The following is a 22,936-nucleotide window of genomic DNA, read 5'->3' as shown; positions in this document are numbered from 1 at the left end:
CTTCTACAAGTCTAGATTTTATTTCGGTTACAATTGTAATTTTCTTGCTCACTGACTGTGATGTGCTATAGAAAGGACTGTACGCGCTACAATAAAACCTAGATGCGCTAAAATTATGCTGAAAAGCGCTAAACTATTTACTGGATGCACTATTATGTGCGTTGAAAGCGCTGCTTCATTTTTCTCTTGCGTTGAGTCCTGCAGGAAAAGTACTGATTTGATGCGCTAAAAGATGAACTTTAAATGCTGGATGATGGACTCCACGCACTGGATAGTGAAGTTGATGCGCTATTTAACAGACCTGAAGCGCCAAACTATTTTCCAGATGCGCTACTTTGTTTTTCTTCCGCGCTGAGACCTACAGGAAAAGATGAGTGGGAGTCATGCGCTAACGAATAGACTTCACGCGCTATAGTATAGATCCCACACGCTAAACAGTAAGCGGTACGCGCTAGACTGTTAGCTGGATGCGCTAGGGAATTTTTCCCATGCGCTGATTCCTATTTCCCGCGGACCTGCAAAATGAGTTAATTTTAAAAACCGATTTGATATATGGGGTAGGGCCCCACGGTGGGCGCCAGAAATGTATGCGAGAAAAGCGGGTCGATAGAACTCAATATATGAAAAATGTTCCAAAATACTTGTCCACACACACACACAGGACTTCTTGGTGCAAGCTATGGAGTAATGAAGTATTAATCAGCTTCCCAAGGTTGGTCCCATGGTTCTCTATCTTACAATGTCCCTCAAACCAATGTTTTTGCTCTCAAATCACTGAGCAAAATAGTTTAGGGATGGCAAATGCAAGAACAAGGGATGCTTTGATAGATTTTAGTATGAGATGCATCCTAAGCTATGCATGATCTTAAAATGCAATAAACTAGATTATAAGATGACAAGGTTAGTATAAATACTATCCTAACATGATATATTAGTCTATGATTGAGCTAAAATGATAAAGAAATTATTCTAAACATGCATATTTAGACTAATTCCTAATTTAAAAGAGGCTAAAATGATGAGCATAAAATGAGATATAAAAGCTTGAATGTATTTGAGCATAAGTGTGGTACTACAAATTTGAGGGATGATTCAAAATGGAGGAATGAGAGCTCTACTTATAGCAAAAACAGGGCAATGGATGGTCAGGATTAAAAGAGTTGATCAAGGGTTGAGTTTGAAAGTTGGGGATCCATGTTTGCAATTTGTACCAATGAAATGGTGACAAGTGTCAACATAGGGTTGGGTTGAGAGAAGGGGTTGGAGGCATTAAATGCCTGAGAAGACCTTATGGTTATCTAGAGGGTAAGGGTCAAGTCTAAGTTAAGATTACCCATTGGATTAAGAGTTAATCCAAGGATAAACCCTTGTGCAAATGATTAAGAGATAATCATGGTCAAAGCATTAAAGGCTTGATGAGACCCTTGGGTTGGATGAAGGTTGAGTTAAAAGAAATTCTTTAACCATGTAAGAGGGTTTGAGTTAACCATTAATGGTTATGAAGACTTTGGGGATTTAAGTGGTTGAAGGTGTGACGCCTTTAATGGTTATCAAAGACTTTGATGAATTAAGTGGTTGAAGGTTTGAAGTCTTTAATGGTTATCAAAGACTTTGAGGGTTTGAGAAGTGACCTCCCCTTGCTTAGGGATGTGACAAAGTTTAGAAGATGGGTTAGGCTAATTAGAAGCGATTAGAAGAGTCTAGAAGGTTTTAGAAAGGGGTTTAGGAAGGCAAGTGGGAGATGTAGGAGAATGCAAGTGGATGGAGGGATAATAAAATTTAATTGAATTAAATGATTTATTCAATTTGGTTGCAATTTGGGGAAATTAAATAAATTAGATTTATTCAATTTAGGATAACTATTTAATTAAATTTGTATTTAATTAAAAGTGGATAGGGGGAATTTTAATTGAATAAAATGATTTATTCATTAAATGGTATAGTGAATTTAATTTAAATAAATTGAGTAATTTACTTAATTAAATAGAGGAATGCGGGTATTTTAATTAAATTGGATTTAATTAAATAGAGAAATGAACATAAAATATTCATTTAGGAATATGGTCATTTTTAGATGTCTACACTTATCAAGTCTGTTTTGAATGCGGTTCCTATTTATCTGATGTCGGTCTTATAGGCTCCTAAAAAAGTAGTTGTTAATTTGCCGTTAGTTTTGAGGTCCTTCTTATGGAATGATAATGTTAGTGGTAGGGCTATAATACCATTGCTGGCTTGGGATAAGGTTTGTTCTTTGAAGAACCTGGGAGGAGCTGGTATTAGAGACTTGGGTAAGCAAAATTGGCATTAGGGGATAAATTAGTGTGGAAGCTATATAAAGAACCTTCTTCTAAGTGGGCTTCGATTCTGTTTGCAAAGTGTTTAGGGAATAGATCCAGGGAGGCTATTTTCACAGCTTCTTCGCTTCCCAATGGATAAACAATATGAAATTTTATGTCTAAATGTAGGTCTATTATCCTCCCTGGTTTATCTTGGCTTGTGCATAATGGTAGGAAAGCCAAATTTTGGGAGGAAGTATGGAATGGTTATTTTTCTTTGACTAGTATTAGAGATTGGTTGACCCTTATGTCTCAGTTAAAGTCTTCTTGGGGAATTTTTGTGGCGGATTATTTTTATTTGGATTTGTCTAGTCTTGTGTCGGTTGCTAGATGAAAACCAATAGATTCATTCCTTGTTGGGCAAGAGATTAAGTCTGCTTATGTTGAGGAGTCAAATAAGTGGCAAATTAGTTTTTCAGAAAGAGATGATGAGTTAATTTGGATCCATTCTAAGTCTGGGGGTATACGGTTAAAGATAGGTATAAGTTTTTATCTGCTAGCTATAGGGAGGAATTGTGGCCCTTTAGACTTTTTTGGCATATTGCCTATCTTCCAAAGGCAGGTGCTTTTGCTTGGTTGGCTTTCCAGGATAGAGTCCTCACTAGTATGAGATTACATAGACTTGGGATTACTATTGTGTTTCCTTGTGTGTTTTGTGGTTGTTCTTTGGAATCGACTGATCAACTTTTTATTCATTGTCCCTTTGCTTCAGAATGTTGGTATTGGCTTTTAGGGAAATTGAATTGGTTTGCAAAATTATGTGGGGATATACAGTCCCAGTTTAGGAGTTGGCCTTCTTTGTGCTCATCCTCTTTTTATGCTTGTCAGTGGGATATTGCCCCTTCTATTCTGATCTGGAATATATGGCTGGAGAGGAATAATAGAATTTTTAGGAAAAAGGTTTCCTCCCTGGCTGATGTGCTTTATTGTATAGAAAAATCCATTTCAGAATCTTCTTTGGCTCTTATATACAAGGGTTTGGACTCTTAATGTTCTATTTCCTCTTGGGATAGATGGATTACAAGGCATTGGCCAACCTTGCATTTACTCCCTCCTCAGGGTGTTATTTATAGGAGTATGGCTTATAAAATCAAGAGAAAGAAGGCGAATTGGTTGCCACCTCCTAGGTCCAAGTATAAGCTAAATTTTGATGGTGCCTCATGAGGCAACCCGGGTAAGTCTGCCATTGGGGTGGTGCTTACTGATGATGATTCCAAAATTGTTAGGGCAAGGTGTCAGTGTATCCCAGATGGGACTAATAATGTTGCAAAATTTCAAGCACTTTCTATTGGTCTAGATTTGTTGATTTCATTGAATTTTAAAGATGTTGTGATTGAAGGAGATTCTATGGTGGTATTTTATGCTGAGCCAATCGAGTTTGTTATTCTTGACATCTACAATATTTTGTTGGATAAAATTTTGTTATAACTTAAGTTTTTTAATTCGTATTCTTTTTCTCATTGTTATAGGGAAGCAAATTTCATTGCAAGTTATTTGGCTAATAAGGCATTGGATGAGAATATTCAAATGATGGAGGATATAGATGTTGTTGTCTGCCTCCTTTGCTCGAGAGACCTTAACAGTTTCTTGGGGTCTGCTTGTGGAGGTATTTATTTTTATTTGATTGTTTTTGGGTCACTCTCTTAGGCTCTACCTCGACCTCGCACTTTACTTGGGATCATTAACATTTATGCATATTTAGTGGGATTGAGTACGGGGCCTATTTTTTGGCTCTCTACTTGATGTCATTAGATTGCATTCTTGTTTATGATTGTAAGGAATGTGTTGGCCGGATCATTGCTTCTGAGATGATGTGTTGATTGGTGACATCTTGGGTGAGGTGTATGATCTTCTCATAGTGTTTTATGATATTTCTTGTATGGCTCTTGGCTTCGCATGAGATTTTTTGTCTAAGGCTTCCGTTAATGATTTCTTCTATGTGGTGTGGTGGCTTGAGAGCCTTTGCTGATACGGGTAATGAGTTATGGCTCATGTGGCCTTATGGTTTCGTATCAGTTTTTTTGATGAGATGGTCTGTCAGGCTTGTGTGATTTTATGACTGTTAGTGGTATGAGTTTGGCAAATAATGATGTTTCTTTTTATTCTTTTATATATGCTTGACGACTCTATGCATTTTGCATTGCTTTTTTCTTATGGTTTTCTGTGTTTTCTTGATGGATGTTTATAGTGCCAGTTACAAAATTTCGCCACCTGTTAAGATTTGTGATTTTCAGGATACTCATGCCTTCGATATTAAGAAGCTTGGTAGGTTGTTTATGTTACATTCTTTGGAGCTTTCTTTTGCTATTCATAAGGTGGTGAGACAAAGGTGGCTAGTGGAAAATGCTAATGTTTTCCTTGCTGAAGTGGCTTCTCGGTTTGTTATTGTTTGTATGGATATGCTCATGGATGCTTCTTTGGTTTGGGCATTATCAAATGCATACTTACATTCCTCTTTTTATTCTGCTCTTGATTTGGACTGTGCTCTCTCTTCTTATCTTTTTCAACTTGGTGATTTTCCTTATGGTGGCTTTTTATTTAAGCATCAATTATTATCTAATGATTGGCATTGTGAATTACTTTCTGTATTGAGAGGAGGTTTGGTTTTTGATAACTATGATGATACTATGCTTGCTCTTGAAGTCTTCTTGGATCATGTGTCGTCAGTTACCTTGGCTGCTGCTATAAATGTTTTTTCAAGTTTACACTTTCATCTTGAGTTTATGAATGCAATTATGTCTCTTCCAAGCATGGTGGAACCTTTGCAGCTGATTTCTCTGGATGATCAGGTTTTGATTGATTCTTTGTATGAGGTGTGTAGTCACATAAACCTGTCCATTTTAATTAAATGAATATTTGCTATTTATTTAACGAAAAACCCACTAGCCATCAGTTAATTAAATTAAATATTTAATTAATTAATCTTCAAACATTCTCTTATTAATTCATTAAACTAAATTCACAAATCAATTAAATGAATAAATCCTATTTATTCAATTTAAATCCCCCTTTCCTCTTTTAAATAAATAATTAAAAACATTTATTCAAATCATTCACCCTCCCCACTTGCATTTTCCTACAAATGCAAGTTGCAACCACAAGTTGAAATAAATTAATTTTATTAAAATCCTATTTTCCCTCACCCACCAAATCCATTTGCACTCTTAAACCCCCTTCTAGATTCTTCTAATCCCTTCCTAATTAGCCTAATCCATCCCCTAATTATTGTCACATTCCTAGCCAACTTGAATTTACTTCTCAAAGACTCCAAAGTCTTTGAAAAACATTTAATGCTTTATGTGTTCAACAAGCTAAACCCTAAAGTCTTCCAAACCACTAATGACTCTTACATGACCATTTATGATTAACCCCTAACTCAACCCTCATGTGACCCATGTGTCTTCTCAAGCATTTATTGCTTTGACCATGGTTATCCCTTTAACCTTTGCACAAGAGTTTATCCATTGGATAAAAGCATTATTCTTTGAATAAAAAATTTATTCACTCGACCCAACATTGACCTTAACTCCCAAGTTAACTCCCAGGTCATGTTAAGCATTTAATGCTTCTTCCCTCTCCTCTCAACCTATCTCATATTGACACTTGCCATCCTGGGATTGGGTTGAAAGCCCTCACATGGATTGAATATCATTCAATCCTGACCCTTGTTGAGATTACTAAATCTCAACCATCCATTGCTCCATTTTTCCTATAAATAGAGCTCATTTCTTCATAATCCAGATCTTGAAAACTTGTATGCATTTACATTATAGCCATTTTTAGAGAGCATTAGATAATCAATCATATTCACTCTTTTGTTTTAAAATCAACACTAGCTAATTAAATAATCTCTTGTTTTAGCTCTTGTTCACATTTGCATAACATTTTAGATTAATCATCATTTCAATCTTGAATCTTCGTAAGGCATCCATAGTGCAAAAAGCTGCTAAGAGCTACACTAATTTGGAACTTGGAGAGGAGAGGAACAAGGGAGAAGGAGCTAAGAGCATGTTAGAAGGCATTTGGAGATGCCTTGTTGTATTTTCTTCCATAGTTAAATATTTCATCATGTTTTTAGTGTCTCTTTTGATATGCCTTCTTAGACTAGTTTTTGGTTGATTGACACTAACATCTATCTTTGTTTCTTGTGTTTTTATGTGTTATTAAACCACAAGTTTTAGTCTAATATTGTTTATTTTGCAGAGCATTATTTGGTGAACCCGACGTGAATCCCAACAACAATTTTTTTTTGACAACTAACTTTTTGACTGTTTAGCTTGACACACAGGTCGCACTTCAACGCTTTTGTTCGTGCTTTAGCGCTATTGTCATTTAGTATTATAGCGCTTTTGTTTCTACAATAGCACTATTGTCCAAATTTTAGCACTTCTGTCTATAGTATAATACTTTTTCTTTTTATTAGCGCTTTTGTTTCCGTTTTAGCATGTTTGTCCTTCTGCATTAATATCCTGCTTTAGCGCTTTTGTCTAGACTTTCACGCATTTGTGTTAAGTAGCACTTCTGTTTTCACATAGAGTAGTGCTATTATAATAGAACGTTGTAAAAAAGGCCTTGTAACCAATAAAAAATTTTAGGCTTGTGGAAGCCCACCATATATTCGGATTTTACTAACTTTTCGTTTCGTGTGCAGGTTTTAAACTAACCCTTTTGTTGCTTAAGATCAAAATTTTCATTTGGTGCTTTAAAACTTACAAACAATTTTTTTTTTTTCATGCAAGATAGGCAAACTTGAAAATTTTCATTTGGTGCTTAAGAACCAACCGTAGAAACACTTCATTTTTGGTGCTCTAAAACTCACAAACAAATTTGCTTTCATTGCAAGTTAGGATTCACTTATATTTGGTTCTTAAAACAAGACAAGATAAATCTCATTTCTTGCATCAAACTTAAGGAAATTCACAATCAACACTTCAATTTTTGTCCAAGTAAAAAGAACAATCAACTTGTCTCATTTTGCAAAATGATTTACTTCATGCATACATGTTTCAATTTCAGTTGACCATGATTTCAAATTCCTAGTTTACTCAAACACATTGCCTTTGAAGTTAAAAAGAACATTATGGTTGTTGGAGCAACATCTCCAAATAGATAGAACATCATTGTAATGACAAGTTAAAAAGAACAGGTGTATTTTGTGTTTGGCACACTTGTGCAGAAGAGTTTGTCGAGCAGTCCTACTTCTAACACACACTATCCTCTCCCTTGGCTTTCGTGGTCCTAGGTGCAAGAGAAAAGTGTTAGTAACACTCAAAATTTTATCTTTTTAAGAGAAGCCTGCCAAGAGACACATCACTCTTGGGAACAACCTCACGCGGTAAATTCTTTGAGCCGCTATAGAAATAAGGTGAGAGTGAAAGCTGTAGCATTGGGTATAGCTGTTCCTACAGTGTAACTTGCCGAAAGGACAAATGGGCCCCACCACAAGTTACAAGGCTCTTAAGTGAGTCACTGCAGAATGAACTTATGTCCAAAGACATCAAAAATTACTAAACACCTTTATGTAGTAGCCCACCCATTCTATTGATTAAGGATATTTGTGATAAATTCAGTGCAAGAGCATAGAAGGTTTTGCTCCCAAGATACTCACCATACATATTTCTTTGAGTAGAAACATAGCTATTTGAAAGGTTACTTGTAGCCCGATAAAAGTGGTGACTCCCCTATCATAGGGATCATCTATTTGTTATTCTCGCGCAAGACTTAGTATATCACATCATTACCTGCCATGGTGGGATTCATAAGGTATGTAGTACCAAAATCGAAGAAATATCAAGATGTGGGCTGAAATTATCGCAACTGGCCATTTGACCTTAGGGATAAAGAGTGTTTGAAGTGTTTTTCATTGTGAGTCAAGACCAGTGCAAATTGAGTTGACTTCAGGCTTTGGAAACACCTAAAATACATTTGAAGGAAAGGGTCATAAAAATTTCAAAGGATTTGGTTGATCTAGACCCACACATATTTGTGCCTTTTGAGGCAACATTCCAAAACAAGTATTCATCCAACATAAAGATTTTCAAAATACCAACAAAAGATCAAAAACCAAGAGCAACAACAAAAAGTATCAAACTATATGACCATTCTTCACATCTTGAGAAAGAAGAATCTTCATCAAAATATCAACTTGAAGAAAAGACCATTGATCTCAAAAGATTTTATCAAAATGAGGAAATTCTTCTATCTTAATAGATAAATCTTTGTCTCTCATAGAACCTTCTTACGTCACATGCGTCTATATCTTCAAGGGAAATCAAATGAGTTTGATCAAGAGTCATTAAACCACAGAGCTTTTACTCAATATCGAGCTTTGAGTTATCACAAAAACAAAGGAGGCAAGATCAATCCTGCCTTCTTTCCAGATATTTGTATCACATATAACTCAGCTAGGGTAGAACCACCAACCCCTGAACAAGAAGAGGAAGAGTTTGTTCCTCTTGTAACACAAAGTTTCTATTAAAGTTAAACATCTCATCCATTATCATATTCATATCTCATCAAATCCATCTCAACTCTCAAAATATCAAGAGGTTTTTGTCCTAAGTTCTATTTCGATATTTCTTGAATCAAACACAATACATCACTCTTTAGAGTGTCTCTACATCTAGGATAAACTCATCCTAAGAGGCATTTCTACGTAGGTTAAAACTATTTTATGAGTGCATCCTCTCATTACTAGGTAGTTGAGTTTGTAACACATCTCAGATTTCTCTAAACCTTTTCACATCAAACTTTGTCAATCAAACACAACAAACAATTCAAGAAAGAAGTTTGGTAGCATCTACCTTTAGTGCTAGAGATCTATATGCAAAACACTTCACCAAACATCAATCTTTCATTCCATCACCCAGTCATCATCATTTTTATCAAACTTCAACAAAAACTTATAAACAAAATGGCTCATACCAGATCAATGTCTAGGCAACAAGAAATTGAAGAGGAAGAGGAGGAAAATATCAATGAATTCGAAGAAGCCCTTGGAGGAAACACGAATGATGAAAATCCAAGTACTCCTACTCCTGTGGCAATAGAAAGGGCACAACACAACCCTCTCTTTAATAGAATTTTTGACGAAATACTCAGGAGTAATGTTGATGCTCACTTTTTAAAACTTGCTCAAGAGGGGGCTAAACTACCCTCTGACTTTGATATTGCACAACTAAGGCAAGCATCAAAATGCCAAACTCACAATAAGGATGAAAGAGGTCGAGATCACATCAGATACAACCTTCATCAAGGTAATCCCCCACCTCCTCCTCCTCCAAATGAAATAGACATGTTGTGGCAACAAGTTGAGAATCTCACCCAACAACTTCATAGTAGTGTAAAAACCAATCAATTTTCACTCAATGACATTTGTCCCTATCCCTTTGATAGGAATCTTCATATGCCACCTTTTCCATGAGGGTTTGAAACACCCAAGTTTGAAAAGTACCGAGGAAAAGGAGATCCTTGCGATCATGTTAGAGAATTCCATTCAGCTTGCCTCGAAGTGGCATACGAGGATACATACCTAATGTGACTTTTTCCCCAAAGCTTGGGAGGAACAACCACATCATGGTTTTCCCGATTACCAGGTGGCATTAGGACATTTGAAGAGCTCGTCCAGAAGTTCCTGGCACATTACTCACACAAAATTGAATGTGATATCACCATGGCTGATCTATGTAACACTAAGCAAAAACCAGGCGAGCTATTTTCAATCTTTTTGCAACGATGGTGTCAAATGTCTAGCAGACGTTCTCTTTAGTTACATGAACAAGAACTTGTGGAAATATTTATTTCCAACTTAAATGACGAAATGGAATTTCACCTAGACGTAAAATACACAGACTCTTTCAATGACATGATCGCCAAAGGTTTAAAATGTGAGCGGGCTCTCATCAAAAAAGGGCTTATCAAGATATATAATGAGCCAAAGGATGGCCCTCACCCACGCTTCAATAGTGATAAGCCTAATTTATGGAACAAAAACAAAAATGTCGTCAATGACAGGGTTGTGAATACAAGAACTATCAAAAGTGCACAACCTGTGGTTCGATTTGTGGGACAGAACCCCCCACCCAAGAATAACACAATCACTCCTCCAAATCAAGGACACAACATATCTCAAGAGGAACCTAGACAACGCCAGCAAAATTTTAAACCAAAATGAGCATACATTTCGTTAGGGGAACCCATTGAAACAATGTTACGTCAATTGGTTTCTCAAAATCTGGTGACCTTACCCAAAACATCAAACTACGAACCTCAAGTTAAACCTTAATGGTGGAGAGATACAGAACATTGCGATTTCCATCAAGGCAAAGGGCATAAGACAAGCAATTGTCACAGATTGAAAGATCTTATTCAGGATCTTATTGACTGAGGTGAAATCAAAATCAAAGGACATGACCCAAAGACAACAAACAAAGATCATCTCATGTTTAAAAATCCACTTCCTTCACACAATCAAAGAGGTCCTTCCACTTCAGGGAGAAACACAGATACCACTGATTATATGCAAGCTGCGTATAATTACACTGTGAATCACCTATATGATGCCAATGAACAAATTGCAACTATTACCATCAAAATTCCTAGTTCTAACTGCAATGTTGTTACACGTCGCGACAAGATTACCATAAAAGTAGCTCCGCAAGGCACCCCATCTATCCCAAAGTAGTATAACCTTGTGGAATAGTTAGACAAAACGCCCGCACTGATATCTATCTTAGAGCTCTTACGCCTATCTCCATCTCATAAAACAATCTTGGATCAAGCTCTCTAAGAGGCGTCAGTCCTTGCAAACCTAAATACAGATCAGTTCCAAGCCATGGTTGGAAACCTAAGATCATCACCTTGTCTCACTTTCTCTGAAAGTGACAATGCATCCTTCCAACAACCTCATAATGCCTCACTCCACATTGAAGGGTTTATCAACCAACATAGGATCAAGCGAGTCTTGATCGACAATTGAGCAGGCCTGAAAATCTGTACACTACAATTGGTCACAACATTGGGATATGCAATTGAATCAGTGGATCCCTGTAAGAAGATAAAAATCAAATCCTATGATGATGCAGAGTGTTCATCCAAAGGAGTTGTTGTGCTACCAATCCGAGTGGGCCTTGTGGTGAAACACATCATCTGTCAAGTTCTGGACCTTCCTCTGCCATACAATTTGTTGTTAGGAAGACCTTGGATACACGCCATGCAAGTCGTTCCATCCACTTACCATCACTGTATCAAATTCCCTCATAATGGTGTGGAAATTACAATCCTGGGAGATGCAAACCCCTTTGCATATTGTCATAATATAAGTCATCAACCAGAGATTACCGTTCCCAAAAATAGAGAAGCCCTCTCATCCACATCATACGTAAGTCCAACCTCTCTTTCCAGTTCAAACACCACTATAACCAAGCAAGAGAAGCTCAAGATGAAAATAGCAGAGGAAGGTCTAGGAGAGTACAATCTAAGCCAACTCTTTTGTGTTGGACAAATGCCCACTTCTCCTAGAACTCATGGTAAACCTCAACGGTTACTTCAAATGCCACTAGTCAAGCCAGCATGCACTTTGACACCTTTCATCCTTGGAAAGAGTCAAGAAGAAGAAACCAAAGATGAAGACTTAGTAGAATGGATCTATAAAGACCCAATCACCACAGACATTACACAAGCTAAGCTTCTGACAGATCAGTATGGAAAAGGCCTTCTCATTATGCAAAGAATGGGTTATGATGGTCATAGTGCTTTGGGACCTTGCAAGCAAGGCAGGCATGAACCGCTGCAGCCAAAATTAAAGCCCAAAGATAACACAGGACTAGGATTTCAAAAGGAGATCCTTCCTAAACTCAGATTCAAAGGGAAACCCAACAAACCACTATATCAACCTATTACAAAGAGGTCACCTTTGGTTATATTAGCAGCACCACGCACCATAACAACTGCCCCATTGAGGCTGAAAATCCCAGCAAAACCATCCACAACACCAGTCATCCCACCAATCAAACCAACAACCCCACCAATAGTAGCCATAACATCAATAACACCATTAGTAGCAACAACTATATTAGAACCCATAGTATTATCTACAAAACCAATCATTTCATCTACAATGGTACATTAGCTAATCACACCTGCAGTGTTTAACTCAAAGGATATCCCAGTATGGTATAGCAACCGGATACTGGAGAGCGACTCAGAGACTGACTCACATGAGTGGGAATTTATTTTGTCAAGCTTAATACTTCAGATAAGGAAGACACATCACTACCTCCACCTCGCAAAGACATCCTTGTTTATGGAGAAGCACAGATAAAGACCTCTTGGGTTCTTGAACTGGAAACATCTTCCACAGACCCTACGTCACATCCTACGTCTGATTTTGATAGGGAGAGTACCATCAACGACCTTCACCACAAAATCTTAACCCTCACTGACACATCTAACGAACTTAACCTAATCGATGAGGTAATGCCCATTATCCATCCTGAACTCATCGAATGGAACCAACCTAATCCCCCATGTCTTGATCATTTCCAAAACGATGAGGCAATCATTGAATTTTTGGAACTACGGGATAACATACCAAGCGGGGATCACAAAGTTGGATTCACCATTGAACTTAATAGCGCAACATACTTCGGAGCGGATGCCAAACCTTTCAGCTACAAAAATATAACAATAAAACATGGATCTTCCAGTTGAAACCACACTGTGGCACTGTTTGATCCCAAAAAAGTAAAAAGAAAGAGCGTATCCGATGGTGAAAACCTCTTTGAGGTGCCGGCGGATGAAATGGTTGACATTCTTCCTTCTAGTACACAATAGGAATGATCAACAATTCTCATCGAGGAAACAAAAGAATACAACGTGGGGACTCCTGAAACTCCTCACCACATACATCTGACATCTCTTTTAAGTCCAAAGGAACAACCTAAGTTTGTCAAATTCTTCTAGAAGCGTTAGATCAAATTTGCATGGTCATATGCAGACATGCCTGGTCTTGATCCGGATTTAGTCATGCATCACCTCACCGTAGCAAAAGGAGCCAAACCTGTCAAGTAGAAGCTTTGCAAGATGCATCCCCAGATTGCAGTACTCATCAAAGCAGAACTCAAGAAACTCCTAGATGTTGGTTTTATTAGACCAATTGATTATGCGGAATGGATATCCAATATTGTGCCTGTTGACAAACCAAATGGGGGCATCCGTATCCGTACTGAGTTCAGAGATCCGAACAAATCATGTCCTAAAGATGACTTCCCCCTACCAAACATCGACATAATCGTAGACCTAACATCAGGACATGACATGCTTTCTCTCATGGATGGCTTTTCAAGGTACAATCAAATAAAGATCGCACCAGAGGATCAACATAAGACAACCTTCACATGTCCATGGGGAACATACTGCTGGAATGTAATGCCTTTTGGTCTAAAGAATGCAAGAGCGACCTATCAAAGAGCAATGACCACCATCTTTCATGATATGATGCATACCATAATGGAAGATTATGTTGATAACTTATTGGCAAAATCACTCACAAGAGAAGGTCATCTGGAAATATTAGAGAAAATCTTTGATAGACTAGAACAATATCATGTTTGACTCAACCCAAAGAAATGTGTCTTTGGAGTAACCTCAGGGAAGCTTCTAGGATACATTGTCTCAAGCAAAGGCATCGAGGTTGATCCTGCAAAGGTCAAGGCAATCATGGACATGCCACCTCCAAAGAACATCAGCCAGCTCAGGACATTACAAGGGCGACTTCAATCCATTTGAAGATTCATCCTTAATTACATCATCTACCGGTATGGTGTACCCATGTCCATCATCATAGATAATAGTCTCCCTTTCAAAAATCAAGATGTCTATGAGCTCTGTGAGAAGTTTCATATCCAACACCGCTTTTCCACTCCCTATTACCCACAAGGAAATGGTCAGGTTGAAGCATCAAACAAAAACATATTAAGAATCCTCAAGAAAACAGTCAATGATGCCAACCGTGATTGGCATGTTCAATTGAATCCAGCACTATGAGCATATCAAACTAGCATTCGAACCCCTACAGGTGCAACTCCCTACTCACTAGTCTATGGAGCAGAAGTCATCCTTCTTATTGAGGTTGAGATACCATCTCTACGGGTTTCCTTGCATAATCTCATAGATGATGAAGCATACAGAGTCTCATGTCTCCAAGATTTAGAGCTACTTGATGAGAAATGACAAGTTGCATACAATCACCTCAAAGCCTATCAACAGTGCATGAGCAGAAGCTATAATCATCAAGTTAGACCTCGCACATTTGAGGTAGGTGATCTTGTTCTTCGAGAGAATCCTCGTAACCAACTAAATAGAGAACATCAAGAAAGTTTGAATCAAACTGGCTAGGTCCATATGTTATCACTGCTGTATTTGGGTTTAGGGCATATCAGTTGGCTACATCTGAAGGAGAACTGCTAGCAGATCCGATCAACAACATGCACCTCAAACGGTTTTATACCTAAGCTACACAGAGCATCGGGCTCCCATACATATCAGAAAAAACACCAAAAACATTTAGACAAATGTCCTAAAGAAAATACAAAAACATCAAAATAGTAAAGAAAAATCATGCATCCAAACGGTGAACAACCACTCTGGTGGCACCTTGGGTAAGTGCGATGGTGAAAACTTGGAAAACAGGTGCCACTCGTAAATTCTATGGCTCAATTGTCTTTCAGACGTGTTGCGATCACAATCACTACATTCACTCATCCATCAATCCAAAACCATGGCTTGTTATTGATCTGCAATCAAGGATGGTACTTCACACGTCTTGCATCCCGCTTTTTCATAGTCATATCTAAACTAGGGGCAATGCCCTTAATCTAGTTGATGCTAGTGGATTCTATTTTACTTATGATTCATTGAGTTCTTCATTCAAAACTGTCTTGCAAAACTCCAAAAACATTCAAAACAATCATCAAAATACCAAAAACATTGGAAAACTATCTCACAAAATCCAAAAAAATATATCAGAAAACATCAAACAAACAAAAACATGGCAACACCTTGTACATACGTTTTTCAAAGCAGATACCAAATAACCATTATGAAATAATCAACGATGACCACTTACCCGATCAACCAAACAATCAACAATCGACACACAAACTGTCTTAGCAAGGATACATCCTTCCTTACCAAAACAAAGACAAGATGACATTTTTCTTTGACAAGAAAATTCTGTTTAAGCTATCAAATACTTGGTTGATTTATAGATTATTTATTCATTTATATCAGGTTCCTACGCTACTCCAGGATATCCACAAGTGATTAGAGTGACTGAGATGGTTCCTGAGCATTGTTTGTATGTCTTTTGTGAATTATGTCGATGAAATTCTGGGTCATGTCCTTATGGTGTCTACGTGGGAAGTTCACTAAGCTACGTGAATCATATGCAAGATACAGTCATGGATCACTATGGCTTGCTGACTACAGCGTATACCTCGACCATATGAGCATGAACCATTATTAAGGGTCCATATTCTGTATTCTTTATTTATGATGTTTGTTTGCAAGTACAATGCTCCATCCTTGTCTCCTACTGCCTCAAGTTCGATATTATCATGCTCAATGATGAAAATAAAGCAGTATGGATCATCATTCCATCTCATCTGTTTATATTGCATTCCATCCATCCATACATTCATAAATAGCTGCATATCATTCATACATAGTAATGAAAATGGGTACATACTCTATTTCGCTCTTCTTCCATAGGAATAGGTCCTCCATATCTTCTATCTAACATTGAATCATCAACATCATCATAATCCCTTCATCATTTCCCATCAACTCAATCAAGCCATGTTCATCACCATCCATCTCTAACACGAGGGGTTGCGCTTCCCATCCTCAGTCATTCATACAATCAAGCCAGTTACCCTGTCTACATAGGCACATCGACTCACACACACCTAGACTATCAACAGATACTCTAATCAAGTATCTTTGAGTCTCAACAGGTAATCGATCATGGTAATCCTAGACTACATCAGGCATTTATCATAATGACCTAGTCTCAACGGGGTTGCTATGATTCACCACAACCATCCATCACACGCACACACTATCAATTGATCACCAATCAAACACAATCCAACAGACAATTACACCAATTGTCTAAGTCTCAACGAGTATTTTGCTTCATATACCTTGACTTTATCGGGCAATTACATCAATTGTCTAAGTCACATCAGGTCACTTCGATTCACTTACTCAGACTTTATCTTGTCCAAGCAAACACCTGACATCAATTGTCATGCTTTGACTTGCCCGGGGCAATTAAACCAATTGCACCAGATTGTCCAACCAATTTTGATCAATTATATAGCATCACTGGAAAGCACAACCACCACATTTTCACTGTATCTCCTACATGACCTAAGGGTACTCACTAGCTTGTTGTTTCCCTGTAAACTTCCCGAGCCTCCTATTTCTTCATTTTATCTCCGATTTCTTCTATTTTTCACCAGTATTGCTAAAATCTTCTCTTCTCCCACCCTGCCAAATTTCATTCTTTTTCGAGAGATCGCCCGATTTTTTGAAATTTTCGACCCATCTCTCAAGGTGGCATACTACCCATTAAATTAACATTTTATGGGGCATATTTCTTCACATCTATTTTTCTTTCTTTGAAACGACACGATAAAACCGCACCGCCTAAAAGAGGGGCAAATGTAGTCACATAAATCTGTCCATTTTAATTAAATGAATATTTGCTATTTATTTAATTAAAACCCCACTAGCCATCAGTTAATTAAATTAAATATTTAATTAATTAATCTTTAAACATTCTCCTATTAATTAAATAAATTATTCAATTTATTTTAATTAATTCATTAAACCAAATTCACAAATCAATTAAATGAATAAATCCTATTTATTCAATTTAAATCCCCCTTTCCTCTTTTAAATAAATAATTAAAAAAATTTATTTAAATCATTCACCACCCCCCCCCCCGCCCACTTGCATTTTCCTACAAATGCAAGTTGCAACCACAAGTTGAAATAAATTAATTTTATTAAAATCCTATTTTTCCTCACCCACCAAATCCACTTGCACTCCTAAACCCCCTTCTAGATTCTTCTAACCCCTTCCTAATTAGCCTAATCCATCCCCTAATTATTGTCACATTCCTAACCAACTTGAAGTCACTTCTCAAAGACTCCAAAGGCATTTAATGTTTTATGTGTTCAACAAGCTAACCCCTAAAGTCTTCCAAACCACTAATGTCTCTTACATGACCATTTATGATTAGCCCCTAACTCAACCCTCATGTGACCCATGTGCCTTTTAGGCATTTATTGCTTTGACCATGGTTATCCTTTTAACCTTTGCACAAGAGTTTATCCATTGGATAAAAGCATTATTCTTTGAATAAAGAATTTATTCACTCGACCCAACATTGACCTTAACTCCCAAGTTAACTCTCAGGTCATGTCAAGCATTTAATGCTTCTTCCCTCTCCTCTCAACCTATCTCATATTGACACTTGTCATCCTAGGATTGGGTTGAAAGCCCTCACATGGATTGAATATCATTCAATCCTGACTCTTGATGAGATTACTAAATCTCAACCATCCATTGCTCCATTTTTCCTATAAATAGAGCTCATTTCTTCATAATCCAGATCCTGAAAACTTGTATGCATTTACATTATAGCCATTGTTAGAGAGCATTAGATAATCAATCATATTCACTCTTTTGTTTTAAAATCAACACTAGCTAATTAGATAATCTCTTGTTTTAGCTCTTGTTCACATTTGCATAACATTTTAGATTAATCATCATTTCAATCTTGAATCTTCGTAAGGCATCCATAGTGCAAAAAGATGCTAAGAGCTACACTAATTTGGAACTTGGAGAGGAGAGGAACAAGGGAGAAGGAGCTAAGAGCATGTTAGAAGGCATTTGGAGATGCCTTGTTGTATTTGCTTCCATAGTTAAATATTTCATCATGTTTTTAGTGTCTCTTTTGATATGTCTGCTTAGACTAGTTTTTGGTTGATTGACACTAACATCTACCTTTGTTTCTTGTGTTTTTGTGTGTTATACGACCACGAGTTTTAGTCTAACATTGTTCTTTTTGCAGAGCATCAAGGTGATTTCGCCTCCTCCAAATGTGGGTTCAAGCAACTGGTTTCTTCATCCTTGATGGTCGCATGCTTGGCCTTTTTTCTGAGTTTTTCGGCAGGTGAATTTTGTAATTGGCTCCCAAGCTTTGGATGGGTTGGGTTCTCATATTGTACTCAGGATTGGCTTATAAGCATTTTTGGATAGTTTGGGCATGGGATGGAGGGTTGAAATCTCCCATTTTCATGTAATTTTGTATGCTATATCCACCAAATGGTGGTCTTTTTATGAGCAAGACCAGATGTTTTCTTTGCCTGGTTCTTTCCTACCGGTGCTCTTTGAACTAGGTTTGTAAAAATTTATAATTACTAAAATTAGTGGTTCTCCACTTTTATTGAAAAAAAAAACACACGTTTTTTTTAAAATTTTGGATTAAAAACTTTATTAAATAATAATAAAAAACATTTTATTTTTATTTTTCAAATATTTAAAAATTTATTAGAAATTGTTTAACAAAATTTATTAAAGACAATTTTTTTATTTAAATAAACGAATTTAGAAAGTAAAAACTTATTAAAAAAATTAAAAAGTGTACCTGCAGGTGGGTCCCTACGGGCTGTAGACTTGTAGTATCTGCAAGGCGTGCAATCCGCTCACCTATGGGTGGGCCACAATGTACTTGCAACACACATAGGTACTGTAGGCCCAATAAAAGGCCCCCAATTCTTTTTTTCAAATTTTAAAACAAACCAAAAAAAAACGCACACCCCTTTTGAAAAATTGCAATTTATTTATTTTTAAATGATTTTAAAAAAGAAAACTGTGAAAACTAAATCGTAGAAGATAATTTTTTTTAATTTAAAAAAATTGTACCTGTTGCAAACGTACATACGACGTAAAGGGGGAAGATTTTTCTCAGTTGGGGGCCAACTGCTTGGATGTGGGCAAATGAATAGGTGATCTTGGGGGATTTGGGGATTCTGAGCACGATGGCAATTTTTGATTTTGCCAAAAATCCTCCAAAATTGTAGATCACTCTTGGGTCAAGCAATCACCCTCCACCTTCAAATGACTGTATATTTGGCCTCTAGTGTCGGATTTGGATGAAACAAAAGGTGGTTTTGACTTTCTTGAACGACCTCAATCTAATGGTAACCTCAAACCTGATCCAACAAGCGCCAAAATACAATACCCCAAATTGCATCAAATTTCTCTCAAATGACTATCCATGGCACCTTATAGGCTCTGATACCATGTAAGAATTTTCCTATAGCAACCCAAGATCTAAAGGCCAATGAATAGCACAAAATTAAGAAAGAACAAAAAAGACAAGAACAAACTATATCTCATCAAGATGCAAAATACGCAATTGGATTACATACAATGTAAATGAGCCTTCTTATAAAGGTAAGGCTATGATAAATGAGATCAGACAATCATGACATCTGGCCCAATGAGATACAAGGGTAGGTAGGGGTAGGTAGGAGAAACAATTATTAATTCCACTAAAGGTGGATCACCCACTGAAGGTGGAATGTGATAACAAGATACACAATTCCCTAAGCGTCTCATGTGCAAGATACAATGAATGCATTATCCTAAGTAAACTTAAGTAAAGTGTAATTACATGAGACATAAATTACACCAACAACTTCCTTCTACAACTAAATCATTGATATCAATTTTCCCAATTTCACAACCCTTTGCATTGAAAGAGATTATAGCCTTTATCATGTACATCAAACTAACACTCAAGATATTATATTTTAGCCCTTCTACATATAAAACATCATATTTTTTTGTATTTTCACCATCAAGACTTAAAGTACCCTTACCAGTAATCTTGGTGATAGAGTTATTACCAAGAGTAATAGATTCTTCGTCGAGCTTCTCCTTCCGAGCCACTAAGGATTTCGTTGATATTTGTTCTTCTCACTTCTTCTTCCAAACCTTCTTTGATTCATTGTTCTAACATATAGTGTTTTTTTTTAGCATCCACCATCAAAGGACTCACAAAATTGCTTCTATAGTTTTTTGCATTATTCCCAAAGTTGTTGCACTTATGACAAATAATATTGAAATCAAATAGTGGTGCAAAAGTATTTTTGCTAACAAAGTTATTTCTTCTTGTCGGAACCTTTCTACAATTAAAAACCTTATGACCAAATTGTTTGCAATTAAAATAGTTACTATAAAAATAGTAATTGAACCTGACATTATACACTTGTCCTCTTGAGGCTTGTCTTCTAGATTTCTTATTCTATCTGTGCACTTGTTTGAAACCATCATCCACGTTTTTCCTCTCTTTGGATGCCACAACTACTTCAACATTTGAACTTTTAGATCCATTCTCTTTTGGATTCTTACCCTTCTATATCTCTATAAAACCAATGCTAATCTTAATGTGTGGTGATCTCTAACTTTCTATGATCTGGTCCAAGATCTTAGTGCTTTTCCCAAACTTCGACGTCACCTAATTGTTTTCTTTTTCCAAATATTTTCTCAAAGTCACAATCTCTACCTCAAGTTTTTCATAGTCCCTATCTCTTGACAACAACCTTTCTATCATAACTTCATTGATCCTCTTTTCCTCTTCCACTTGAATCTTCATATCAATGACTATCTTCTCCACCTTCTCAAGATTATAAGATAGGTTGTCTTTAGCTTTCACATCTTTAGTAATTCTCTTCTTTAGTCTTTTAATCACTTTTCCAACACAAATAAATTCTTCCACAAGATCTACCTCATCATCATCATTTCTGGGCTTCATTCCTCCATCGCCTTCAATAGTTTCCATAGCCATGAAAAGAGCCTTCTCTCCTTCATTCCAAAATGTTCCTTGGTCATCATCATTTGAAGAATAACTTTCCTCATTAGTAGATAAACTCTTCTGGTTCCTTTGAAACTTCGAAATGACTTCCTCCCATTCTTTTGATCATCATTTTTAGAATCTTTGTATGGACACTTAGCCATGAAATGTCCTACTTCACTACAGCTAAAGCATTTGAAAGGAAACTTTCCTTTATACTTTCTGGAACCTCTCTACAACTTTTTGACAAATTTTTCTTTCTCCAAATATAAATCATCATCAGAATCACGATCATCTTGCTTTGTGGAGTGTATTCATCTTTTATTCTCTTTCATATTGTATCAAATAAAATTAAGTAATTTAAATGTTCTTCTTTTGTCTTTATCCATCTTTACATTATTTTGAAAGTGTCATTATCTATCTTGTTGTTTAAATCTCTTGCAAAAGGAAAAAATTCAATCAAAACAACTATCAAAGAAATCAAACTCCTTAAATTTTTAAAACATTCAAAAAAATTTTATCCTCTTTTCTTGTGCATACAAAGATGGATAATCTCACTTGAAAGTGTCATTATCTTTATCCATCTTTACATTGTATTTATAGTGTCATTATCTATCTTGTTGTTTAAATCTCTTGCAAACGGAAAAAATTCAGTCAAAACAACTATCAAAGAAATCAAACTCCTAAAAATTTTAAAACATTCAAAAACTTTTTTCCCCCTTTTCTTGTGCATACAAAGATTGATAATCTCACTTGAGTAGGCTTGTTTATGTGTCTTATGTAATCAATATGGATCACACTCTATGATCGATCATTAGGATGAAGTAGTGCTAGTACAATAAAAATGAGTAAATTGTAGACTAGGATAGCTTAAAAGATGGGGGTGGGGAAAAGGAGGTGAAACATGACACATTGTCCAAAGGAAGGAATTGACAAAAAAATCAGTAATAATGGTTGAAATACTATTAAAAATATATAAATTAAAGATACAAGATAAAAGATGAAAACTAGAACAAAAGTGAACAAAAATCCAAATTGAGACATAGATGGAGTGTCTTCATATTTCATTCTCTTTCATGTTGTATCAAATCAATTACCTAACTAAATTGAACAAGTATTTTATCTTTATCCATCTTTCCATTCTTTTGAAAGTGTCATTATCTATCTTGTTTAAATCTCTTGTCAAAGGAAAACATTCAATCAAAACAACTATCAAAGAAATAAAAAATACTAAAACTTTTAAAACATTCAAAAACTTGCAAAAGTGAACAAAAAATTGCATGTCATAATAAGCTTTAGTGACCAAGATCAATATTCAAGAAGATTTCCATATCATTGCTCAAATTCAATATGTTCAAGTTGGATCTCCTATCTTTCACTTTATCATTTTGTAATTTTTTCTTTTTTCTTGGTCTCATAAGTCTATTCCAAGTTGAAGAGCTATATTTTATCTTTGGTGAATATATTGGCTTTTGAGTCCTTGTCTATGCTTGAGTTGGTTTATTTCACTTTTATTTTTATATTTTTCATTTTGGAGATCTAGTTTAACTTTGATCATCTTCAGTATTGAACATTATTCAAGATATCACATCTTTATATGAAAAAAATAAGATCACAACACAAGAAAAACATGAAAGAAAGTCAAGGAGAAATCATGAATGGAAC

The sequence above is a fragment of the Cryptomeria japonica genome, chromosome 3 (assembly GCF_030272615.1).
Source record: "Cryptomeria japonica chromosome 3, Sugi_1.0, whole genome shotgun sequence".
Lineage (NCBI taxonomy): Eukaryota > Viridiplantae > Streptophyta > Pinopsida > Cupressales > Cupressaceae > Cryptomeria > Cryptomeria japonica.
The sequence above is the reverse complement of the archived record's forward strand: the minus strand, read 5'-3'. Positions refer to the sequence as shown.